Raw genomic sequence first — 20,771 nt, forward strand, 5'->3', positions numbered from 1 at the left:
AAGCAGTTGATAAAAGTATTAAGGGGAGAAAATGAAATGAAAATATTTGAGGTCATCTGCAAGTGCTCTCAAGGCTATCCCATCCTTTAAGGGTGGTTACAGAGCTCTAAATCTCTCCCGGACAATTTGGATCAAGTCTTTAGAGTACCCAAGGGTTGGACTGAAGTTAGGGAAAGGGATGATGTGCTCACAAAGGAAGCCCCCAATTGACCATTGAGTGTCATGTTCTGTGAGCAACTGCAGGTCAACCCGTCCCTTTTGTAGGGACTTTTTTGTTCAGACTGCTTGGACTGAGGACCCACCTGTGCTCCACACCCAGAGTAGGAAACACTGGCACGCCCTCTGGGTGTACGTATGCCCATGCACTGCCTAGAGAATCAGATTATCTTTAGTTAACTAATGAAAAAAAGTTCCTTTTTTGACAGTCAACAGACTTATATACCCCCTAATACCAGCCAAAACGTATGCCTAATTATTTTATAAATTACGTTGTTCTGTCACAGACCTCAGGGGAGTCAAGCACTTCTAAGTGTTCTCCCTCCCATGCCTGAGGCTGAGGGAAACACACCATTTGCCACCAGTCTTGTCTTGCTCATCCATCTTTACTCCCGTGGGGGGTCATGTTTCTCTTCCATCAGTGGGTGGTCCCTCTCAGTCTGCCTAGGATCAGTATTATGGGGCACCCAGTTTGATTCCCATGAGATACAAAGATAGTTCTCAAAATGCTTTCTTCCCAGAAAAGTATTAAACTTCATCGTGCTTTCTATTCTGTTCTCTTTCTGCCAAAATAACAGGGGAAATGATTTTTCAAACAACTAGATATTTTTCATTTTCAATATGAAACATTATAAGAAGTTTTGTGCATTGGGAATATAAGCTTCTGATTGAGCCCTAAATGTAGGATTCATCCTTGAAAACGCTTAGTCTAAGGTAAGGCTCTGTCATTGCCCAAATGGCCACCTACAAGCCACGGTAGGTGACTCCCACACTCCCACAGACAAGTACACATATAATCACAGTAGTGTAAGCCTCCCATTTCTATCCTGATGCTTCAAATTCAAATGCGAACACATGCATTTCAGTCTTCAGTAGAGGATCTAAAATATGAATGCTCTTGAGAGAGGCAATGACTGCCCTAAAATTATACTGAAGACTGAACAGCCTAAGAGATCCTCCCTTGGTCATGTGTAACAATTATCATGCTTTTGGCTGCAGTTAACAGAAAACCTGGCTCAGCTAGATTACACAATGAGGAAAATGTCTCAGCTCACAGAATCGTGTCCTGTGTGCATCCTACACCCATCACGGTCGGGGAGAATGAAGTTATCATGATTACCTTAGACCGGTGCTTCTCAAAATGATCCCAGGAGATAGTGATTAAAAGACACAACTCTCCAGGACAGAAAGAGTTAGACTGGACTACAAAAAAACCACCAACACTCTAACAAGAAGGGTTGGAATATTTATGTATTCAAGCAGGCGTCTGCATTGCCTTGGAGTCGAGAATTCTCTCCACTTGCTGCTGACTCTGAGACTCCGTGGGGCCCTAGGCCACTTAATTTAAACTCTCTGCCAGAGCACCTGGGTGGCTCAGTTGTTTGTCTGACATTTGATTTTTGCTCAGGTCATGATCTCAGGATCTCAGGATTGTGGGATCAAGCCCCATGTAGGGCTCTGCACTCAGCACGGAGTCTGCTTGTCCCTCTCTCTCTGCTCCTCCCCCACTATCTATCTAAAATAAATAAATAAAAGCTTGAAAAAAAATTGAAACTCTCTGCCACCTGGGGTCTATGGGAAATGTATTGAGGCTATGTATGATCTTTTTCTACCTGTGACGCTATTCTCAGGCTTGAGGGTAATAATTCTACTAATCTCTGATCCAATCCTGGGGGCCAATGAGAATTCTATGAAACAATAGATTCATTTTTAAAAAACTACATTATAACAAATGTTTAGTAATGCTTTTCTGTATCGGTTACCAAAAAGTGATGGATCATTCATGTTATGTGGGGGCACTGTCTTAGAATAATTTATTTTCATCCTAGGGGTTTGGTATTTGGAGTTATTGTAATATATTTTTAAAATAATATAGAGGCCAAAGATAAGGAAAATGTAATTAACCATAAAGGCCAAAATTACTTAGAAAAATCTCAAAAACAGATGCTAAAGTGAAGTTTTCTTTGGTTTAAAGGACTAGTTTTATACCAAAAGCTTTCTTTTAATATTTTATTTTTGGGATAAACTTTGAAGTTTTCCTTGGACACCTAAATATTGGAAAATCCTATCAACATTCTGCCCCCACATTTATATAAAATAATTAACTGAAGCAATGTCTTCTAAATGGAAATATTTCCTGTAACAGCTGGTAAAACAGAAGAGAAAAAAACAAAAAAATTTTATAGTCAAGTACGAGCTTTTTTTATGGCTTCCAGACACTCCATTACAATAAAATAGTTTCCAAAACAATTTTTATCTCCAACAAGTCCTCTCCTAAATGTAAACTTTTGTTTCAGCTTTACAAAATCTTTAACATTCCCATGCATTATCCTTCTTAAAGAGCTGTCCTCTATTCTAACTGTACAGTCATCGCCGAATTTAAATATCCTACCACTCCCCACCATAAATGCTCACCTTTTGATCATTTAGAAATACAGAAATACAATGCAGGCCACAGAGGTCATTTCAAATTTCTAGCAGTCACTTAGAACACAACTCAATTTGGAAGCTGAATTTTCATTGGAAACTTTTGATCTGAGTTCAGATGTCATGAAATTTACAATTGCAACAGTTGAATCATCCATGTTATTCCATATACTTTCAAAAGTCCCAGTACCTAAATTCAGCAAGTTTTAAATGTAAATTGATTGATTGATTGATTGATTTTTAAGATTTTTTTTAATTACTCATTTGAGAGAGAAAAAGAGAGAGAGCGTGAGAGCATGAGCAGGGGGCGGGTTAGAGAGAGAGGGAGAAGAGACTCCCCACTGAGCAGGGAACCTGATATGGGACTCAATCCCAGGACCCTGAGACCATGATCTGAGCTGAAGGCGGAGGTTTAACTGACTGAGCCACCCAGGTGCCCCTTAAATGTAAATTTAAATTTAGAAAAATTAAATAAAACTTTAAAATTCTATTTCTTCCACTAGCCACATGTGTGGAGTGATATCCAGGACTATAACGTACACACTATTCACATTTTACCATGCACTATGTGTGGAGGTGTGGGGATGATAGACACATGTGCTATTAAACTTGAGCATAGACAGACACATATACACACATGTGACATGTATGTATAATGAGTAGTGATAACAATGGTCTGTTCTCAGGTTTAACTTAAAGAGCAACATGCAGCAGATTGCCCATGGAAGCCACCAGCAATCCCTGCCTCTACTGCCTGTATGCCTCTTCTTCCCACCAAGACCCTAGCCTGTATCCCTTCTTTTGAATCTGGGCCAACCCTATGCTTGCTCCCATCATCAGAGTGCAGGAGAAAGGATTCTGTATGACGACTTTTTTAGCCTCATCTTTACAAGCGGCTTTCATTTTTGTTTTCTTGGAAACCAGCCATCACGTAAAGAATCTCACATTCAACTACTCAGTGATGAAAGACCACAGGAGGAAAGAAGACACTGAAGAACCAAGGCAACCCTACCAACAGCCAGCACCCTATGAGTAAGACTCTTCCAGATGACAAAGGGAAGAAAGAGAGCCAACCCTCTCAGCCAGACTGCAGATAACACAGCATCCTAACTGATGCCTCGAGCATTGCGAGACAGTCAGGCCATCCAGGCTGGGTCTTTTTCAAAAGCTTACCTCACAGAATCATGAGTGAGTTAAATAGTCATCATTGTAAGCCAGTCGTCCTGCAGTGTTGGTATTCAATAATGAACAACCGATGCAGAAACTGATACGTACAGGCCATGTGCTCCTGTGACAAAACCCGAAACATGGTATTTATCTTTAGGAGCGGGGAGCAGAAAGAGCCTGGAAAACCAGCAATGAGACTGTTCAGTGGAGCCTGGAAACGTGGTAAGGAAACTGCTTTGGAGGGTGGGAAAAATAGAAGCCAGTTAAGTAGGGGCAGAAAAATTAGTGAAACTGCTACCCATAGGAACTCACAAGATGGAACAAGCACCCCAAAACGTGTAGATTTGGCTGAGAAGATTCGAGGAACAAATGTTGACGGTGCCAGTTGTCTTCCTTTAACTATGTGTAAGGTACCTCAAGAGAGAAATAAGCTCAAAGAGAAATTGTTTCATTTTCTAATCAAAATTTGATGGAAATGGGAAGGCCTCTCCAGTTAGCAAAAAGTCTTCACAGTAAAAAGTGGCTTTAAGGAAACAAACAAATACAAGGCTGCCAGTGCAGCTTGACCAAGACGAATCCAAGGACGCAGCTGAAGTTCTTTGATAAAGACCTCAGACTGACAGAAGTCAGCCCCTCAAAGATTCCCTTATCCGGACAAAAGGGCATCCAAGAATGTTAAGAGTCTTATCTCACCCCCTCCCACTCACTGACCAAAGTAGAGAAGGGCCTGTCTTGAAGAGATTTGTGACTCTGGCTTTTCTCTAGTGTATTTGACTATAATCTGATACATAGGAAACCCACAATACTTCAGAGGAGATTTTAGCTGATAAACTGGGTAATTCTAAGGTTCAGTAAAGAAGAATAGCAAAGACTTAAAATTTGTTGTGTGGGTATTTTAAAGTTACCAAGTCATCATAGAAGATAAAATCACAAGGTCAAATGCGGAAGCACAGTAAAAGTATGTTTTTCCTTATGTTTAAGTTGTAAAGAGCCCCTGACTCTTATAATTAAATTTAATCTGAGCAATCATTGCATGTTTAACAGCGCTGTGCACATATCTATATGCATATATCTGTATCTAAATCTATGCTTATATCTATCTGATTTGGTCTTTTTTTTCTTTAATCATGAAACAGCCAGCACTTTTGATGATAAAGTTAAAATGAAGATTTAATTTATCCAAAGCAACTGTTCTAGAATCCCATACTAACAAATTAACTTCATTGTCCTGTTTTTCTCTCTGACTGCCATAATTTGCTCTGTAAGAGACAAGTCATCATTTAGAAAAGTATATATTTATACCAAGTAAACGGAAAGGAAAAAGTTGATATAAAGGTCAGCTATTATGAGCATTACCTGTTGAGCCATTTGTGGTTTATACTCGACAGTGTCAAAACAGAGCTGGAATGTTAAAGCCTATGTCATGATCCCTTATCTGTCAGCCATTTGACTTAGGCCCGTACTGATTTTAAATTATATCTTTGGCTTTACTAAAAAATAAATAAACCAAAAATGCCAAGGACTGTGTCTAATAATGAATGGCATTTTTATTCTTTGGACAATTTCCTTCACGTAATCTGTCACTGCCACTACAAAACAGCATTTTTAATTTCCAAGGTACAGACATGCCTTCTTCGCTTTCGCTTGCTGACGTAGCCGCGTCCATGTGCAATGGCATTATAAGGTGGTTCCTTTCGATTCTTGTTACCCATAAATAAACATATTATGTGCAAGCGTTGGATTCTCTTTTGGATCCAGTAACGGGAGGTCCATTCTTTTTGTCCCATTGATAGGAATCCTCCCCAGACTATCAGTTCTGTGCTGCCCCCATAAATGTATGGAAGTTTGTGTATCAGAGAGGGGGGCAGTGTTTGTATGCACAAGTGTGTCGAAGGAAAAAGGTGGTTGGGGAAATGAAGAAGAACTATTTTCTATTTTGATGGCCGGTATGCTTTATTCGTTATTTTTAAGCTATTCCACAGCGTATTGGAGCCAAATCAGCCCCGATTTTAGAAGTTCTTCACTACTCACCTCCTTAGGGCACATTAAAGTGCCAAGATTGGTTACATTCCTTTCTGTACGAGGCCACTCTTGTTCCCTTATTAGAGTCTGTTGCATGTCAGAAGCGTTTAGTAACCTAATTGGAATACCCTCCCGTTCTAAATCAACTAAAACTTCTCAGCTTATATTTCAATTCCATTTCCAGGCAAGCCTCCGCTAGCCCCTGGTTTCCTCCTCTTCTAGGAACACATGATTGTTTTCTTTCTGAAGCATGTGGCTGACATGAGAGCATGCCCCTCGGGGGGGATAATTTGCTCATTGTGGATTAGTTGCCTTCAGCAGGTAAGGCTCACCTGGGTCACATCCTTTAAGGGTACATTCGTGGACAGAACTGCCTGAAAACTTTCACTGGAATGTGCAAAACTCTGCCCCGGCTTGTCTTGCTTGATGACACACTTTCTTTCCGGGGTGAATTTTCTCTCAAAAAGCGAATGCCATCATAACTGGATCAGTAACCTTTTTTCATTTTATTCCATGCTTTTTTGGTTTTCCATGCTGCCCATTAGATAAGCTGTATCTAGAGGAATGTGAACTGACATTCTGGAAATTTCTGACTCCATGAGTACATAAAACCTGTAAGAGAAGGTTAGCTTAATCTGCCCAGCCTCATTGCTACATGAGTAGAATAAACTGGATAATTAGTAAATATATGTGTATGGTGGTGTAGGAGAAATATTCTCAATGCCACACAGAAAGTATGCCCCTAAAATAAGAAACCTGGGCTCTCTGGCCAACAAAACATAAAATATTTTGTATCCCATAATATGCTCAGTTTAATATTCATGCAGAGGCTAACTTTTATTGTGAAGGATCGTGTTGTGTTCTAGCACATTTTGACCTTGAAAAATAATCTCTCTTGGGGTGTCTGGGTGGCTCAGTTGGTTAAGCATCCGACACTTGATCTTAGCTGTGGTCTTGATCTCAGGGTCATGAGTTTGAGCCCTGTGTTGGGCTCCATGCTGGGCAAGGAGCCTACTTTAAAAAAAAAAGAAAAAAGAAAAGAAAAGTAAAAGAAAAAGAATATCTCTCAACCATAATATCACCAGGAAATAAGTGTTACCCTTAGTGACCCTCCTCGCACTCAATAATTTTAAACCTGAAGTCCATGGCATATGGAAGTACAATATATTCTACTTATGGCTTCAGGAGATCCACAGATTACATGAATTACATATGTGTGCATTTTGGGGGTAAAAGCAGTCATCACTTTTAGGACATTCTCAAAGGAGACTGACCCTTGAAAAATAAAATAGTAATAACTGGTGCTCTAGGTTAACCAATATTTTGGAAGATATTGTAAATATAGTGGCAACATGGTAGTTTCAATAACTAAAAATGATACCGGTTTTTCTTTTTTTTACTATCTCTCCATGACTGTCTTTTCCTTTATGTTAATTTCCCATACACATCCATCATTCCATTATTCTTGATCATATAGAATCCGTTATTCAAATGAAGCTGATGTGCTCTGCTTTTTAAAGCTCAGGAAATAAGATGGTCACTATCTGCTGGATGGAATCGTATGAAAAGGAATATGGAAATGAAAAATAGTGTACAACTACCGACTTTTTGCTGCTTGAATTGGGAGTAATTTGTGAATGATAGGGGAATACAAATAAAGTAGTTTCTGGCAGGAAAGTGTTTTTGCAATAAATTAAAGCTAAGAAGTATGTGAAGAAGCAAACCTGTAAAACTCACAGGCCAATAAATTAGAAGTTATTCAATATGTTTGCCTAAATTAGTCAGATTAAACTAATTTCTAAAACTCATTAATACTTTTCATAAAAGTTCTGTTTCATAATGTGTTTATAACTCCTAACATCAAAACATGTCTTTCCCGTGCTAGGTGTATCATTACGTTTATTGGGTAGTTATGAAAATCCCATTATAAATCACGCAACCAAGCTATTTCTTTTTCAAACTAGGAGGCAAGCTCATTTCAACTGTAATTTTGTGACTGCTGTTTCCTTAGAGGAACATTCACAGTTCCTTAAAGAATAATAACCAGAAAAATACTTTTTCCAAGACTTAGCATCCAAGATGTCCTCCAGTGATCTCTGTCTCCTTGAATACAAACAGTTGCAGAAGGAAATCAAAGTGTGGGAGGAACTGAATGCGCTGTTGCTGACTTTGAAGACAGAAGAAGAGGAACATGAGCCAAAGAATTTGGGCAACCATAGATTCTGGGGATAGGTTACCTGACAGTGAACTAGGAGTAGGGAACAGTCCTGTCACTTCAAGAAACTGAATTTGCCAACAACTTAAATAAACAAGGAAAGGGGTTCTCCCCTACAGTCTTCAAAAAGAGACATATTTTTCCTGCTGACACCTTGGTCTTAGACTTGGGACCTACAGAACTGTAAGATAAATTTGTGTTGTCTTGGACCACTGAGTCTGTGGTAACTTACTGTAGCAATGAGAAGAAATTAATACGCATGTATTTTGCATGTGGGAGAGAGGGGAATTACTGAGTAGTGGAGGGTAGACTGTGGCAGTTTACGGTCTCCAGTGATCTCTGCCTCCTGGCATTCACACCCTTGTGCAGGCCCCTTTCAGAGTGCGCCAGAAATCATCTGTGTGGCCAGCAGATTAGGGCAGCAGTGATGGTGTATTACTGTGCTCTTGATTTATTGCTTCTCAACTCCGAAGTCACCTTCTTTGCCTGGTTGATGAGAATGTTTTCTGCTCTTTAAATAGTCTTCCTTTGCCACCTGGCACTATGTTAAGCTTTGTCAATAGAGGGCACTGTGGAGACTTTACAGGAAGAAAAGGGCTTTCTGTCCGTGGTTCTGCTGGGCGCACGTGGCAGGCTTCTGAAGCCGTGGTTCTCTAGCTCCCATCTCCTCCAATAAGGCCAGCTTCTCTGGCACCAAGCTCCTCAAGAGCAGGTGACTTCAGAGTATCTCTAGCGAGACATACCCAGAAAGAGCTTTACCCAGAAACGTTGGGGGTAGATTTCCACCATGCTCTGGAAAGCAGATTTCTAGCAAGTTCCACAAGAGCAAGACCATGCAGACTTCTCTGACATTCAGTGTGTGGTGGTCACACCTTCTGCAGCACGGAGTCTATCATAGTCCTGAGGAAGGGTCTCCCCTTGAGTGTTTCCTTGGTCCTAGAGGTAATGGTTGTTTCTTATTTTGTCTATTACTACATTCTTTAGAGTTATTTTCCCCCCTTGGCTAATCCTTCATTATCCTAGTTCTGCATTGCGGTTAATGGATTCTTTATATTAAACTTTCCCTATTCGAGTTGCTGTGTTTCCTCTTTCCTGGTTGGACCCTGACCAACCCAATCACTTCCAGATTTGGTTATAAAAGTCACTGTAGCTTCTGTTTTATCATACACTCTCTGATCATATGCTTTGGGGAAAGCTGACCACTATGACCTGAGCAGCAATTTGAAATATCCATGTAGTGAAGAGCTGAAGCCTCTGGCCAAAAGCCATCTGAGGGAGCTTCGACCTGGATGCTCCAGCCCAGCCATGCCTTCAGATGAGACTTCAGCCCTGGCTGACATCTTAGCTGCAACTGCTTGAGAAACCCTGATGGAGAGTCACCCAGCTAAGCTGCTGGCAGATTCCTGCCTTCAGAAACTACACGAGATAATAGAAGTTTGTGGTCTAAAGCCACTAAGTTTGGGGACAATATGTTAGGTAGCAATAGATACCTAATACATTTGTCTTAAATCTTATTTTAAAAATAAAGCAAATTATTTTTATGTAAAGTCTTTACAATGAAACGTCTTTGTAATCAAGAATTTTGACCAGTCAGTAGACTACACGTATTCCACCACATGCTGGAACTGACTCAGAGATGTAACATAAGGTGAAGATCACTTGTTCTGTCAGATAGCTGACAAAATGTGACCGGGGGAAGCTATTTTACCCCACTCAGCTTCAGTCTCCCAAAATACGACTGATACCATCTATTTCTTCAAACAACCATTGGCATGAGTTAAATGGGTGAATCAATGCAAAGGACTTAATAAGGTGCTTGGCAAAGGGTAGACTATTAGAATTAATAAAACATGAATCCACATGGAGAATTAGAACAGTTCATAGCAGTTTGTTTAAAAATAATTTAATCTGAAATACGTATTTTTATGGACTCATCTACCAAGCATGCTATGCCAGAACCTCATCACCATATTGTATTAACTGCTCCTTTATTTCTTTATAATTTTCACTAGACTATAAGCTTCAGGAAAACAAATATTATGTTCCTCTTATTCATAATTGTAGCCTGAACAACTAGAATAATACCCGACATATAATAGTCAGATAATAATATCTGTTAAATAAATGAGGACTCTCTGCCGTACAATAATATTCCTGCAGAAATTTTAGTTACAACTGTCTTTGGTGGTGTTGAACTGCATTTAAAATACCCTAACTTTTTAAATAGTATTAATATTAACTATTTGTAATACCATCAGATTATTCAATTAATAGCAAATGCTGTTTCAAGTAACTTAATAATCTTTTTGGAAATAAAATGCAAGAACACTAGATGCTTTACCAAAATTTCAGATCTCTTCCCACAGTAATCAATAGTTTAAGAGACTTCCTTGGTACACTACTTGTATTTTATAATTCTTCAGCCCTTAATAAGAAGACTGGACCCTTTTTTTTAAACCAATAATTTTCATTGTAACAATTACCAATATTCTAGGACGATACTCTTGTTTCTCTCCTCTCCTCACTGCTGGTTGTACAACAGGTGGCTGATGATGTCACCTCTTTCATCTTATGGAAGTTAGTACATTCAGAGTCACGGACAATGTGTTCCATATTTACAATAAAATTATGGTTTCCTCATTAAAAGGCAAATCCTTCATTTCAAAAACTTGAATAATTCTTAAAATAGAATGCCAGATGGCTAAATTTAGATGCTGAAGAAAGGCTAATTCAGGAATACTTTCTGGCACCAATCCCGAAACATTTTCATTTGATTATGGATTGAACATATTTTCATTCATTTTAAACCCTTGCCTCTCTGCATGTTGTTCTGAGATAGGCGAATTCATGTTGGTAGACAAATTGACCTCAAAAAGTAGGCCACTCTGTTTAAATGATCTATTTTTGTTGACATATTGGAAAGATGGTCTTAATGCTGGGTGACCCATCTTCAGGGGGCAAGGTCACATATGGCCATAGTAAAATGTACGGAGGCTGTGCTTGGCTTCACAATGAACAGTGATCATTGAATTACAACAGGTGAGCTACAACCCACAGGGACCGTAACGTCTAGAAAACACAAATCACATAGAACTCAGCTGTGCCTTGATATGTGTCACTGTTCTTTACTTTTTTGTTTAGTTTTTTTGCCATGTTTGCCTTTCTTTCTTTCTTTCTTTCTTTCTTTCTTTCTTTCTTTCTTTCTTTCTTTCCTTCTTCTTTCTTTCTTTTTTTTTATCTTCCCGGTGCATTTCCTGCTAGCTTTAGGTTGAAAATAATTATTAAAAGAAGTTTATATTTCACTAGTTGTTACCATAAATCCATGAGATATCTCGCGTTGTGCTTATTAGCTTTTCTATTTTTAATTTTTTTTTAAGATTTTTATTTATTCATTTGAGATGGAGAGTGAGAGAGAGAGAGCACAAGCAGGGGGAGGGGCTTCAGGAGAGGGAGAAGCAGACTCCTGGCTGAGCAGGGGGCCTGACCATGTGGGGTTCAATCCCAGGACTCTGGGATCATGACCTGAGCTGAAGGCAGACACTTAACTGACTGAGCCACCCTGGTGCCCCTAGGCTTTTTAAAAAACTAGTTTCTTCCCATTTTTTTGTATGAATTTGGGCTTCTTTGGCTGTTCTGCCGGCTGATACTCTTTCCACATAAGCTCGTCCACTGCGGCATTCCTCACGCTTCACCTTAGCTATTGCAGTAAGCCAGACAGTGTCAAGTACATGTGTTTGAAGATTCAGCTCCAGCTGAACCACAGTTCACACATCTGTACAACTGTGTAATACCAGCAACTGTCCCACCTTATTTCACCAGGTTGCACTAAGAATTATATGAGATCCTGCACATGAAAATATTCCATAAGCTGCAATGTGTTCTAAAGCTATGTGGTATAATTATGCTCAGCTAGTCTCATGTTTGCCTTCTTTCCTAGAAATGCATTTGCGTGCACAGAGATTCTCTCCCCAGCGTGTTGCAATTGATCCCTCTTTAAAGAGCCACTCAGACTCAACTTTCCCCAGAAATTTCCAAAGACCCTTGCTGGACCTTCAAGCTTGGACTTTCTGACTCCAAACTTCTGTCACTTGCCAAGTGTATTTATCTATTTCAAATTCATCATTAGGTCCCACATTGTCCCATGACATTTACCCACTGGCATCAGTTGATCACCGCACACCTCCATCAGCCACACAGTAGGTGCCATGTGCTTACCTCCACGCCCTGCTAATCACCACACCTCTAACCCAGACCTCACAGCTCTCTCGCACTCACCTGTGCGAGATGCATAACATGCCATATTTTTATTTTGTGTGGCCTCTCCCTTTACATTGCTGCTGATAACCCTCTTTCTCCTCTCCCTCTCCAAGCCTCTTGGCATGGGATGCTCCCTTGCGGTACATGAAAATATTGAAAAATGATGTCAGTAACAAATTTTTCAAATGTAAAGTGTATGTTAAAATATTTCTACTAAAATGTTCACTTGAGAGTTTTTAAATTAAAATTTAAATATTTATTTCTTGGACTTTCTCTGTATCTTCTCAAAATGAATACCTATCTCCCTTTAACCTATGTGAACAAAAAAGAATGACATTTGCCGTACAACTGGTTAACTGAATTATCTCTCTAAAAACGAGTTCCCAGCAATACTTAAAGAACAAACCCCAGTTCAAAGTTGGGTGCAGATGCTGCTTAAAATAGCGCTTGTCCATTCATTTTTTTGCCAGATACTTGGGAATATTTTTCAGGCCAAATAATTGGACCAGCAGTGAGAGGGTCCGTGGCATATTCTGCCATATCTTCGGCAGCCTCTTGTCTAGAGCTCCACTGAAATAATGAGTAAAGAGACCAAGGAGAGACAGTTCGCTTGAGTTTGAAATGCTTTCCTAGGACACACGTGTGTTAATTAGCTTTTTAAAAAAATCACCTGAGAATGGACCCGGGTCTAATAACATAAAAAAGTTAAGAACTCATTGCTGCAATATTCATTATCTTCCAAGAATCTATTGTGTAGCTGGTGAAGAATAGGTTTTTATTTCCTTTGTAAACATCCTATGAAAAAATATGTTGATTTTGACATTCAAGCATTGACTAGGCCTTCTGTATCTCACCTTCTTGGAATAAGAGTTTTTGCGAAGCAAAATATTATGCAAGGAATTTTTTTTTTGGTGGTAGTTTACCTCTCTGCTTCCCAAGTTGTATGTTCTTAAAATACTTCATGAAACAAAGTTTTAATAGAGTACCTTGTCTAAGTTTGCACAATCCAAGCAAACTTCATAAAACACTTTGCAAACTTTGTTTAATTAAGCACAATACCACACCTTCGCTCTAAATGTAATGATCATAATTTCGTACAGACAGTTTTTAATGAGTTTGCACTTCGCTATACCCCTCATATATTTTCCTCTCCTTCCAGGCACAGGTGATGAAATTGTGATCAACATTATGAAATTGGATCACAATTATTTCCTTAATCAAAACAAACTAAGCCTTATGCCATAGGTGTGGAAATCCGTATTGCTGTGCTCCCCAATTGCGGTCCTATTTTGTAATCAGCACTTTTGGCCAAACACATGGTATAAATAATATGGAAAAATGAGAAGGCATGTTCTGTCTCATGCTGTTGCCAGGTATGTTTCATATTTAGACATAAACAATGAGAGAAATTCCAATTTCACAACAGTTGAGTCATTTCTGCCTCCGTTAATGCTTGTAGTTTATTTGTAGACTCTCATGATTTTATTAACAGTAAAGCTGTTCTCTTGTTGAGGAGGTTTTTGTCCACTTAAATTCTTACACTTCCATCCCGTTACCCATGCTTTATTTCACTTGTTACTGAGCAGTGATTCAATACAGGTCTGTCCCAGAGAGAGAGACTCAAACCTCACCTACTTGTCCAGTGCCTTCTACGCCCAAAGCAGGAGTCCCTGGGGGAAAACATAATACAAGACATGATCACAAGGTGTTAATACCTCAGGCACTTTGCATCTAAAATCTAGGATGCATGTGTGAATGCCCAGGAAGTCTCAGAGTCTGACATCCTAAGTGGCCCCAACAGGAACATCATCCTCACAGCTTTGTTGCAGAGTTTACTACGGACCAATTACAAATAAACCGAACGGGTTCTCTTTCCTTTACAATCCCATGTACATTTATGTACATTTATGTAACTGTATAAATGTACCTGGCGGTCCTTACGGTGACCTGAGGATGACATCTAGCTGCGGGGAAGGATTGCCCAATAGCCGAGTAGGATTTTCTGACTCCCACATTAAATACTAGAACACACCGGAAAGAAATCTCCACTTCTGTATGATGAGAACAATGCGGAGGGAATGTGTTGAGAATATATTCACCTTGGCCGTTCCCATTTTTCTAGCCTTTGTTTCCCACAACGATTTACTGCTCTCTCAGTACTGGAGGAAGGTGAATGAGGTGCTGTTAGAAGAATAAATATCCAAAAAATCACGATCAATAGTTTTATTCATTTCCAGTTGAAGTTCTTACATGCATAAATATTCTAAACACCATGAGGAAAACAGCCAATTCAAGGTGCTGATAAAAGACTGGCATTTTTATATGGATTTTCCTCCTGCCTTGTTCTCTACCTCTCTTCTAGTCTCGAAAATATATCTATTAATGTACAATCTTTCAAATTGCATTCTTATTTTAATAATAATCACAAATTAATGATGTGTGGTCACATGTCCATTTTCTTGGAGGAAAATAACCATATGCTTCAATAACTAAAACTTCTATTTCCACAAACTAATTAAAAGGCCTTGTGGTACAGTAATCAGAAAAACAGGTGTTTCATTTAGTTTCTCTCCCTTCAAGGTTGAATAGTTGCAATTCAAACTTCCTTGCGATTCCTTTAAAGTCGAGGGAAGTCACATAGCTCTACACCGCCTCTCACACGACAGTATCCTTCTGTGCCACCCCAGGATTGCGACAGAATATAAATCAAGAAAAGAAAGCAAACTGTTTTTATAGTGCAATATGTTAAATTATGACTGGGATTTTTCACAATAGATTTGGGAGATTTTTAGCCCTGCAAAATAAAAGAGGCTCGAATCCTGTTTACTTTTCTCTTTGATAGATTGAGTCCGTATATATATATTTTTAATCTTTGAAGAGATGTGGCCTGCTATAGGAGATAGAGGAGATATATTCCATTCTTCTTTCCCCAAATGTAATCATCTTATCAAAACCACATCTCTAGGACATGTTCCTGTGAGTACAGGGCACATTACATACTATTTTATAATACACACAGTAACTTTGGAAGGCTTCAGCCTTATTCCTGCTGTTAATTATTTAGACTCTGACATATTGCAATAAAACATTTCATCAAGCACTCCAGTCCAGGGAACGATAGGCATCAAAACTGTATTGGTAATGCAAAATAAATGGATCGGGGTTGAAAATAATGAGTTTGGTGGATTACATCTGTCACTGTGAATTATTATTGTTGAACATAATAGGGCAAAGCACTACAAAAATAAAGCTTGTCTTCTCTAGTTAAAGGTGAGACAACTACCTCTAATGAGATACAGAAACTCAAGTGTGAATTATGCACATTTATTAATTATTAATCATGCACACAAAAGGTTTATCTACATGCCCAATCTTGCATTTTTGTATGTATATAACCATAGAACAAAAAAGTCCCCATTGCTAAAGCTGGTGATAGTTCATAGTGGCTCTTGCCAGAAACTGGAGGAGACATTCCATTTGGCCACATCTGACCATGCAGGAAAAAGCAAAAATTAAAACACACAAACCTGATCATCTGACAAGGTCCCAGCACCAGCCCAGATTCTGGCCCTAATTCTTCTACTAATTTGCTCTGTGAGACACGTGACTTACTTCTGGACCTCAGATTCAGCATCTAGAAAAGTAGGGTCTTGAACTAAATTGTCTTTAAATTCAACTCTAGCTACAAAACATGCCTTGATTCTTTACAGAAAGATTTTTTTCTTTTTTAATTGAGGGAAGCTAGTAGATTTTTCTTTCTATAGGCAGAAAGCTTGGTGGCAAACTTACTTCAGGAATAATCTAAGTTGCCTCTCTTAGGAATGCAAACGTGAGGAAAGTGGATGCCCATTATTCAGGAGAAAAGGTATAAAAGAATATTTTTACTTCACTAGGCAATGTTAACCGGTCAGAGCAAAGGGAGAGGACAGTTGAGGTTGGGTTAGTTTGCACAAAGAAGCTTCTAGAAAGGGAAGAATAAAAATCCACATGCTTCAATCCACAGATTTTGAAGTTAACACAACCTGATTGAGTAGACTTCGAGGACACCTCCTAAATTCCCCTGGCAGAAAAGGACACTTAACGTCCCTGAAGGGAGGGAGAATCTGGGCTGTTGAGCAGGGCTCAACATGTAAATCTGTGGGGAGGCTAATAGCATCTACGGTGTAACTGTATAAATGTACCTAATTGTATTTATGTCTTCAAATTGTATTCTCAAGTGTAATCTTAAGTAGACATAATATTTATATTAATACTGCTTGTATTAACTTATTTAAATAAAGTTGTAGTTTATAAAGGGAAAACCATGCTATTAATTATTCCCCCAAAATGGCATATCTAATTGAGGTCTTGCTCCTGGGCCCGTGACATCCTATCTTATGGTCGTACCATGGAGATGCATGTGGAAGAAATAACAATGCATTATCAAAAATAAAACAAACTGCACATAAATATTATTTAACATTTTTTGTACAAAAGAAAATTTCCCATTATGACACAGGAAATAAGAAAATATTTCTTATTTGGGTGGGAATGTGAAGCCAATGCTGCAATGTAAGACTCCCCCCAAAAGAGTCTCCCCGCATCACTTAATAACATGGTCACAAGTCCTTTGTGCAGCACTGACTTCAACGTGCATTATTCTTTTCCCTTGCATAGATCATAGAGGAATTAAAGCTCTTCTAGATAGAAGGACATCAAAGGATAAGACTCTCCTCTTGAATAACCTTGAGGTCACTTGGTTTAAGAAAAAAAAAATTAAACTAAACATTCTTCCTTCTCCCTCCACCAAAAAAAGATATCCTCAAAACTACATCAGGGCTATGAATTCATACCACAAAAGCAAGATTAATACTCCCTGTCCACCCTGAATCTGTTTTTTAAAAACCTTTTCTTTCCAATGTACCAATCCCCCCCACCCCTTCTCCCACAGAAGTACACAATCACAATCCTTACATACCACCATCCCACGGGACTTCCAAACCTTGCCTGGAAAGAAAAAGCAAATCACCAGAAGATGTGAATGTCGGAGGCAGGGTAAGAGAGTAGGGAGAGGTTTGATTCCCTTACCGCCACATCCCGCCCAGGAGACAGCTGAGCAGCACTTAGCAGTCCTAGAGGAAGGAGAAGGTTAGGGCAAGGGAGAGGATGGAGCTAAACTGCCTTTAAAATCTAATGATAGGGGTGCCTGGGTGGCTCAGTTAGTTAAGCACCTGACTTGATTTTGGCTCAGGTCACGATCTCCGGGTTGTGGAATCGGACCCCACGTCAGGCTCCAGGCTGGGTGTGGCACCTGCTTAAGATTCTCTCTCTCCCTCTCCACCCCCATCCCCACAGCTTGCAAGTGCCACACTCTCAGTAAATAAATAGATAGATAGATGATAGATGATAGATAGATAGATAGATAGATAGATGATTGATAGATAGATAGATAGATAGATAGATAGATAGATAGATAGATAGATAGATGATAGATGATAGATAGATAGATGATAGATAGATAAATCTAATGATAATGGAGAAATGCTCAAACACAAATGAGCTCATGAGTACCTTTGAGCCCTTTTGAAGAGAAACAAAAGGACTTGAGGAAAACACTGCTTATCCAGAACAATCAAACAAAGGAACACAAGAAATATGAAATGCAAGTTAAAAAAAAGAAAGAAATGCTTGATAATTAAAGACCTAGGGAAATTGTTATTGCAGAGCAAAATATAAATATATGTATATTTTTATGTAGACATAGTAGCAATCAGTGTCAGAAAAGTAACATGAGCAACAAAATTATGAAGCCTTTTATTGAAGATGGTCAATTGATATGCTTTGATGTTGAAACACATAATTTAAGAATATCACAGCTCTTAACTTTTTGTTGTATTTGTTTTTATTCAGTATTTTCAAATCTTTATGACAGTCCAGTCACTAATATCCCTTGTGAAACAAATTTGACTTTTAGGAAATTCTTTATCCCAATTAAAGTAAAATTAAAAACTCTTTTTTGAAAAAAGGCATGCAGATTATGATCCCATTGGTATAAAACTATTTTTCTGTTGATCTACTTATCTGCCTTTGCTGAGGTGTATAAATTTATATTCTGTTCTGCAACAGTCATTCCCCCTAGATGCAGAGGGATGCCTGAAATAATGTTCATTAAAAGTTAGTGCTGCTTGTTTCAGAAAGGGGAAGTTGTAGTGATTTGTTGTTGTAGTTGTTGTTTATTTTCCACTATTTGAATTTTTAAAGATAACGAACAGATATATATTTTTATTTCTAAAAGAAGAGAAGTAATAATTCTTTTTAAAAATAAAAGATGAAGGTCCTAATAACAAGTTCTAGAAAATCTATTCAGATGAGCTCTTCATTTTCCTAATTATTATCCACTTCTCTATGTGTTATAGTACAGGTGAGCACAGATAAACGTAGAGGGGTGTTAGAGGACATAGAGGAACCACTAATCCAGCTTCGAGATGCGATAGGTGTTAAAGATGGGTTCTAACAACTGAATAGGAGTTTTCTGGAAGGAGACTGAGCGGAGGGCGATGTGTGAGGACAGTATTCCTCCAGTGAACGGTACATGCAAACACAAGAAGGAAGATAGCATGAGGAGCTCACAGAACTGCCAATAGTTCGGTGTGACTGGAGTGAGGAAGGGCAAGTATGACTGAGAATGGTCAGAAATGAGGAAGGAGACGCGGACTCTGAGGCCGTGAAGCTTCTGGTCTAGCTAGTGACACAAGTCAACAGACAAGAGCACGCGGTGTGAAGGCCTCTGATGGGAAACGCAGCCGGGTGGCTATGGCGCTCTAGAGAAATGTTCCCTAATGCAAACCTGGGGTCCAGACAGTCTTCCTCGAAGAAGTGACTTTTAAGCTAACCTTAAGAAGCAGTAGGAATAAGTGGGTGGGGCGCCTGGGTGGCTCAATTGGTTCGGGTCTGCTTTCCGCTCAGGTCCTGATCCCAGGCTGCTGGGATGGAGCCCTCTGTCGAGCTCTGCATCAGGCTCCCTGCTCAGTGCAGAGCCGGCTTCTCCTTCTGCCCCTCCCCCTGCTTGTGCTCTCTCCCACTCTTGCTCTCTCTCTCTCTCATCAATAATAAAATATTTAAAAAAAAAAAAATAGAAGAAGAAGCAGTAAGAATTAGTAAGAGAAGAAAGCAGAGTGAGTACTCTGGGGGAGAGGAAGAGGACCTGAAAAGACCATAGTAGAGCAAGGACACCGTTGCCGTGGAGACAGAGCCTGTGGGAGGAGTCGGAGATGAAGCCCACGCATAATGGGGTGTGTTAGAGGTGAACACAAACAGATTAGTACAATTCTGATCCTGAGGAGTTCATCAGCTGTGCAAAAGAGTTTGGACTTTTTCTGGTCCCCGTGGGGGAAGTTGAAGCTTGTAAGGTTTGTTTGCAATGGTAGCAAGGTCACTCCAGTTATGTGTGATTCTGACGGAGAGGTGCTGGACAAGGGAGAATGAGGGGGCACTGAGAAAGCAGTTTCTTCCACTTGTCCACCTCCAAAATGCATGCTTCCCTTCTCTGCCCTCAGAGACAATCCGGTCCCATACTCTTAAAGATCCTGGGTTTATAAAGAAAAAAGCTGGGATGGGGTCTAGAACCTTCTACCTTTGGAACCTACAAACAGAATCCCAGACACTCAATGAACCCAAAGTCTTGGATAGGGAAGGAGAGGAAGATATACCTATAACTGGTAGATCCGAAAACGCAAGTTAACGTCATAAATTATCTATACAACCCAGATGTCCAGTTATAGGATGATAGATTAATGGGTTATAATATGGCTTATTATGGATTGAATGTTTACATCCCTGCAGAATTCATATGTTCAAATCTAATTTCAATGTGCTGGTATTTGGAGGTGGGGCCTTAGGGAGGGGATTAGGTCATGAGGACAGACCCCTCCTGAATGGGATTTGTGCCCTTATGAGAAAGGCGGGGGAGCCAGCTTGCACTCTTCCCTACATGTAAGGGTAAAAGAAGTTGGCAGTCATAACCTGGATAAGTGCCCCCACCAGAGCCCAACCATGCTGGCACCCCAAACTGTACTTCCAGTCTCCAGAATTGTAAGAATAAGTGTTCGTTATGTGAGTCACCCTGTCTATGTATTTTGTCATGGCTGCCTAAGCCAACGTAAGACATTCCCCAATTGGAAAATCTGCTTTTGACCTTTTTATGGATACCAAATGAGGAGCTGTTCATTCAGCTTTTGAAGTATGTTTCTGTTCTTCTCCCCAAACTGAAGATCACATTCCCCAGGGAGTGAGTGGAAAGCTATGTGAACGGCTTTGTCATGTATCATCCTCAAAAGTGTCTCTCTCTGCTTCCTGTGAACCGGTGGTCCAGCACACAGCCCCAGGTTCTCCTTTCCGCAGTAAACTCCCTCTTTTCTTTGTGCACTTCCCAAATGGGCTAAAGCAGACTCTTCTACTCCTTCTATTTTGAACCTCTTTACCCTGTGAC

Source organism: Ursus maritimus, unplaced genomic scaffold (genome assembly GCF_017311325.1).
Source record: "Ursus maritimus isolate PB19 unplaced genomic scaffold, ASM1731132v1 scaffold_31, whole genome shotgun sequence".
Taxonomy (NCBI): Eukaryota; Metazoa; Chordata; class Mammalia; order Carnivora; family Ursidae; genus Ursus; species Ursus maritimus.